At 48.9% G+C, this 6,162-nt stretch overlaps 1 long non-coding RNA gene across 6 annotated transcripts in view; it reads left to right on the top strand.

Annotated features, from left to right (window-relative positions):
- The first annotated feature begins 3,052 nt into the window (after nucleotides 1-3,052).
- LOC127931547 (uncharacterized) overlaps nucleotides 3,053-6,162 on the top strand; it is a 5,540-nt gene continuing 2,430 nt past the window's right edge. Inside the window, exons 1-4 of one of the 6 annotated variants that reach the window (XR_008141704.1) lie at nucleotides 3,053-3,440; nucleotides 3,542-3,674; nucleotides 4,934-5,033; nucleotides 5,942-6,041. This is a non-coding gene — a long non-coding RNA (uncharacterized LOC127931547). Of the gene's footprint in view, nucleotides 3,441-3,541; nucleotides 3,675-4,933; nucleotides 5,034-5,515; nucleotides 5,626-5,941 lie in introns of those variants that run through there. The other 5 variants (XR_008141705.1, XR_008141703.1, XR_008141706.1 and 2 more) reach the window with 5 other exon arrangements.

Genomic DNA, 6,162 nt, shown 5'->3' with positions numbered 1-6,162 from the left:
GCTGCTATAACAGCCTCCACTCTTCTGGGAAGGCTTTCCTACTAGATGTAGGAACATTGCTGCTATAACAGCCTCCACTCTACTGGGAAGGCTTTCCACTAGATGTAGGAACATTGCTGCTATAACAGCCTCCACTCTTCTGGGAAGGCTTTCCACTAGATGTAGGAACATTGCTGCTATAACAGCCTCCACTCTTCTGGGAAGGCTTTCTACTAGATGTTGGAACATTGCTGCTATAACAGACTCCACTCTTCTGGGAAGGCTTTCCACTAGATGTTGGTATAACAGCCTCCACTCTTCTGGGAAGGCTTTCCACTAGATGTTGGAACATTGCTGCTATAACAGACTCCTCTCTTCTGGGAAGGCTTTCCACTGGATGTTGGAACATTGCTGCTATAACAGCCTCCACTCTTCTGGGAAGGCTTTCCACTAGATGTTGGAACATTGCTGCTATAACAGCCTCCACTCTTCTGGGAAGGCTTTCCACTAGATGTAGGAACATTGCTGCTATAACAGCCTCCACTCTTCTGGGAAGGCTTTCCACTAGATGTTGGAACATTGCTGCTATAACAGCCTCCACTCTTCTGGGAAGGCTTTCCACTAGATGTTGGAACATTGCTGCTATAACAGCCTCCACTCTTCTGGGAAGGCTTTCTACTAGATGTTGGAACATTGCTGCTATAACAGCCTCCACTCTTCTGGGAAGGCTTTCCACTAGATGTTGGAACATTGCTGCTATAACAGCCTCCACTCTTCTGGGAAGGCTTTCCACTAGATGTTGGAACATTGCTGCTATAACAGCCTCCACTCTTCTGGGAAGGCTTTCCACTAGATGTTGGAACATTGCTGCTATAACAGCCTCCACTCTTCAGGGAAGGCTTTCTACTAGATGTAGGAACATTGCTGCCATAACAGCCTCCACTCTTCTGGGAAGGCTTTCCACTAGATGTTGGAACATTGCTGCTATAACAGCCTCCACTCTTCTGGGAAGGCTTTCCACTAGATGTAGGAACATTGCTGCTATAACAGCCTCCACTCTTCTGGGAAGGCTTTCTACTAGATGTTGGAACATTGCTGCTATAACAGCCTCCACTCTTCTGGGAAGGCTTTCTACTAGATGTTGGAACATTGCTGCTATAACAGCCTCCACTCTTCTGGGAAGGCTTTCCACTAGATGTTGGAACATTGCTGCAGAGACTTGCTTCCATTCAGCCACAAGAGCATTAGTGAGGTCGGGCACTGATGTTGGGTGATTAGGCCTTCAGGCTCACAGTCGGCGTTCCAATTCATCCCAAAGGTGTTTGATGGGGTTGAGGTCAGGGCTCTGTGCCGGCCAGTTAAGTTCTTCCACGCCGATCTCAACAAACTATTTCTGTATGGACCTCACTTTGTGCATGGTGGCATTGTCATGCTGAAACAGGAAAGGGCCCTTCCCCAAACTGTTCCCACAAAGTCGGAAGCACAAATCATCTAGAATGCTTTCATTGTAAACTCTAGCGTGAGCTTTACACCACTCCAGCTGACGCTTGGCATTTTGGTGATCTTAGACTCGGTGGTCTTGTTCTGCGAGCTTGTGTGGCCTACCACTTCGCGGCTGAGCCGTTGTTGCTCCTGGATGTTTCCACTTCACCGGGGCAGCTCTAACAGGGCAGAAATTTGACACACTGATTTGTTGGTTAAGGTGGCATCCTATGACGGTGCCACGTTGAAAGTCACTGAGCTCTTCTGTACGGACCATTCTACTACCAATGTTTGTCTATGGAGACTGCATGGCAGTGTGCTCGGTTTTATATACCTGTCAGCAACGGATTTAGCTGAAATAGCTGAATTCAATCATTTGAAGGGGTGTCCACATACTTTTGTATATTTGGTCCAGTTGAATGGTTTCTATTATCTAGGATTTCTGGGTCATATTCATTAGTGCACACTGTAGCAAAACCTCTGGTCTATAGTAGTGCACTATATAGGAATAGGGCTCTGGTCTATAGTAGTGCACTATATAGGGAATAGGCCTCTGGTCTAAAGTAGTGCACTATATAGGGAATAGGGCCCTGGTCTAAAGTAGTGCACTATATAGGGAATAGGCTCTGGTCTATAGTAGTGCACTATATAGGGAATAGGGCTCTGGTCTATAGTAGTGCACTATATAGGGAATAGGGCCCTGGTCTAAAGTAGTGCACTATATAGGGAATAGGGCTCTGGTCTATAGTAGTGCACTATATAGGGAATAGGGCTCTGGTCTATAGTAGTGCACTATATAGGGAATAGGGCTCTGGTCTATAGTAGTGCACTATATAGGGAATATGGCTCTGGTCTATAGTAGTGCACTATATAGGGAATAAGGCTCTGGTCAACAGTAGTGCACTATATAGGGAATATGGCTCTGGTCTATAGTAGTGCACTATATAGGGAATAGGGCTCTGGTCAACAGTAGTGCACTATATAGGGAATATGGTTCTGGTCTAAAGTAGTGCACTATATAGGGAATAGGGTGTGTCCTGGTCTAAAGTAGTACACTATATAGGGAATATGGTTCTGGTCTAAAGTAGTGCACTATATAGGGAATATGGTTCTGGTCTAAAGTAGTGCACTATATAGGGAATATGGCTCTGGTCTATAGTAGTGCACTATATAGGGAATAGGGTGTGTCCTGGTCTAAAGTAGTACACTATATAGGGAATATGGTTCTGGTCTAAAGTAGTGCACTATATAGGGAATATGGTTCTGGTCTATAGTAGTGCACTATATGCTGGGAATGGTGCTAGGTCTCTGGTCTATAGTAGACTGGCACTATATGTGGAATATGGCTCTGGTCTAAAGCTGTGCACTATATAGGGAATAGACTGGGTGTGTCCTGGTCTAAAGTAGTACACTATATAGGGAATATGGTTCTGGTCTAAAGTAGTGCACTATATAGGGAATATGGTTCTGGTCTAAAGTAGTGGCACTATATAGGGAATATGGTTCTGGTCTATAGTAGGTCCACTATATAGGGAATAGGGTGGTCCTCCTGGTCTGTAGTGGCTGCACTATATACTGGCTGCTAGGAATATGGCTCTGGTCTAAAGTAGTGCACTATATAGGGAATAGGGCTCTGGTCTAAAGTAGTACACTATATAGGGAATAGGGCTCTGGTCTAAAGTAGTGCACTATATAGGGAACGGGGTGCCATTTGACACGGTCTTACTAAATGTAGACATTCATCTGATGGATTCAACTGTCATTTTTCAAACAAAATAAACAAGTTTACCTGAAAGGTGGTCAAACGCAGTCGGGGAGGAATCAGTTTAATTTATAATGAGTCAGTCAACACTTCGGTAGAACACTGAGCCATGACTGTCCACTAGATGGCGGTAGAGTCTCACTATGATCAGAGAGAGAAGTCAAACACAGTCAGGCTGCTTAGGTCCTCTACTGCTGTGTGTAGACTGGCTGCTTAGGTCCTCTACTGCTGTGTGTAGACTGGCTGCTTAGGTCCTCTACTGCTGTGTGTAGACTGGCTGCTTAGGTCCTCTACTGCTGTGTGTAGACTGGCTGCTAGGTCCTCTACTGCTGTGTGTAGACTGGCTGCTAGGTCCTCTACTGCTGTGTGTAGACTGGCTGCTTAGGTCCTCTACTGCTGTGTGTAGACTGGCTGCTAGGTCCTCTACTGCTGTGTGTAGACTGGCTGCTAGGTCCTCTACTGCTGTGTGTAGACTGGCTGCTAGGTCCTCTACTGCTGTGTGTAGACTGGCTGCTTAGGTCCTCTACTGCTGTGTGTAGACTGGCTGCTAGGTCCTCTACTGCTGTGTGTAGACTGGCTGCTTAGGTCCTCTACTGCTGTGTGTAGACTGGCTGCTTAGGTCCTCTACTGCTGTGTGTAGACTGGCTGCTAGGTCCTCTACTGCTGTGTGTAGACTGGCTGCTAGGTCCTCTACTGCTGTGTGTAGACTGGCTGCTTAGGTCCTCTACTGCTGTGTGTAGACTGGCTGCTAGGTCCTCTACTGCTGTGTGTAGACTGGCTGCTTAGGTCCTCTACTGCTGTGTGTAGACTGGCTGCTAGGTCCTCTACTGCTGTGTGTAGACTGGCTGCTAGGTCCTCTACTGCTGTGTGTAGACTGGCTGCTTAGGTCCTCTACTGCTGTGTGTAGACTGGCTGCTAGGTCCTCTACTGCTGTGTGTAGACTGGCTGCTAGGTCCTCTACTGCTGTGTGTAGACTGGCTGCTTAGGTCCTCTACTGCTGTGTGTAGACTGGCTGCTAGGTCCTCTACTGCTGTGTGTAGACTGGCTGCTAGGTCTTCTACTGCTGTGTGTAGACTGGCTGCTAGGTCCTCTACTGCTGTGTGTAGACTGGCTGCTAGGTCCTCTACTGCTGTGTGTAGACTGGCTGCTTAGGTCCTCTACTGCTGTGTGTAGACTGGCTGCTAGGTCCTCTACTGCTGTGTGTAGACTGTGCTAGACTGGCTGCTTAGGTCCTCTACTGCTGTGTGTAGACTGGCTGCTTAGGTCCTCTACTGCTGTGTGTAGACTGGCTGCTTAGGTCCTCTACTGCTGTGTGTAGACTGGCTGCTTAGGTCCTCTACTGCTGTGTGTAGACTGTCCTCTACTGCTGCTTAGGTCCTCTACTGCTGTGTGTAGACTGGCTGCTTAGGTCCTCTACTGCTGTGTGTAGACTGGCTGCTAGGTCCTCTACTGCTGTGTGTAGACTGGCTGCTTAGGTCCTCTACTGCTGTGTGTAGACTGGCTGCTAGGTCCTCTACTGCTGTGTGTAGACTGGCTGCTTAGGTCCTCTACTGCTGTGTGTAGACTGGCTGCTTAGGTCCTCTACTGCTGTGTGTAGACTGGCTGCTAGGTCCTCTACTGCTGTGTGTAGACTGGCTGCTTAGGTCCTCTACTGCTGTGTGTAGACTGGCTGCTAGGTCCTCTACTGCTGTGTGTAGACTGGCTGCTTAGGTCCTCTACTGCTGTGTGTAGACTGGCTGCTTAGGTCCTCTACTGCTGTGTGTAGACTGGCTGCTAGGTCCTCTACTGCTGTGTGTAGACTGGCTGCTAGGTCCTCTAGACTGGCTGTGTGTAGACTGGCTGCTAGGTCCTCTACTGCTGTGTGTAGACTGGCTGCTTAGGTCCTCTACTGCTGTGTGTAGACTGGCTGCTAGGTCCTCTACTGCTGTGTGTAGACTGGCTGCTTAGGTCCTCTACTGCTGTGTGTAGACTGGCTGCTTAGGTCCTCTACTGCTGTGTGTAGACTGGCTGCTAGGTCCTCTACTGCTGTGTGTAGACTGGCTGCTTAGGTCCTCTACTGCTGTGTGTAGACTGGCTGCTAGGTCCTCTACTGCTGTGTGTAGACTGGCTGCTAGGTCCTCTACTGCTGTGTGTAGACTGGCTGCTTAGGTCCTCTACTGCTGTGTGTAGACTGGCTGCTAGGTCCTCTACTGCTGTGTGTAGACTGGCTGCTAGGTCTTCTACTGCTGTGTGTAGACTGGCTGCTAGGTCCTCTACTGCTGTGGTAGACTGGCTGCTACTGCTGTGTGTAGACTGGCTGCTAGGTCCTCTACTGCTGTGTGTAGACTGGCTGCTAGGTCCTCTACTGCTGTGTGTAGACTGGCTGCTAGGTCCTCTACTGCTGTGTGTAGACTGGCTGCTAGGTCCTCTACTGCTGTGTGTAGACTGGCTGCTAGGTCCTCTACTGCTGTGTGTAGACTGGCTGCTTAGGTCCTCTACTGCTGTGTGTAGACTGGCTGCTAGGTCCTCTACTGCTAGACTGGCTGTAGGACTGCTGTGTGGCTGGCTTAGGTCCTCTACTGCTGTGTGTAGACTGGCTGCTAGGTCCTCTACTGCTGTGTGTAGACTGGCTGCTAGGTCCTCTACTGCTGTGTGTAGACTGGCTGCTTAGGTCCTCTACTGCTGTGTGTAGACTGGCTGCTTAGGTCCTCTACTGCTGTGTGTAGACTGGCTGCTTAGGTCCTCTACTGCTGTGTGTAGACTGGCTGCTTAGGTCCTCTACTGCTGTGTGTAGACTGGCTGCTAGGTCCTCTACTGCTGTGTGTAGACTGGCTGCTAGGTCCTCTACTGCTGTGTGTAGACTGGCTGCTAGGTCCTCTACTGCTGTGTGTAGACTGGCTGCTTAGGTCCTCTACTGCTGTGTGTAGACTGGCTGCTAGGTCCTCTACTGCTGTGTGTAG

This window comes from Oncorhynchus keta, chromosome 8 (genome assembly GCF_023373465.1).
Source record: "Oncorhynchus keta strain PuntledgeMale-10-30-2019 chromosome 8, Oket_V2, whole genome shotgun sequence".
NCBI classification, from domain to species: domain Eukaryota; kingdom Metazoa; phylum Chordata; class Actinopteri; order Salmoniformes; family Salmonidae; genus Oncorhynchus; species Oncorhynchus keta.
Note: the sequence above shows the minus strand (reverse complement) of the source record. Positions and strands in the feature narration are given on the sequence as shown.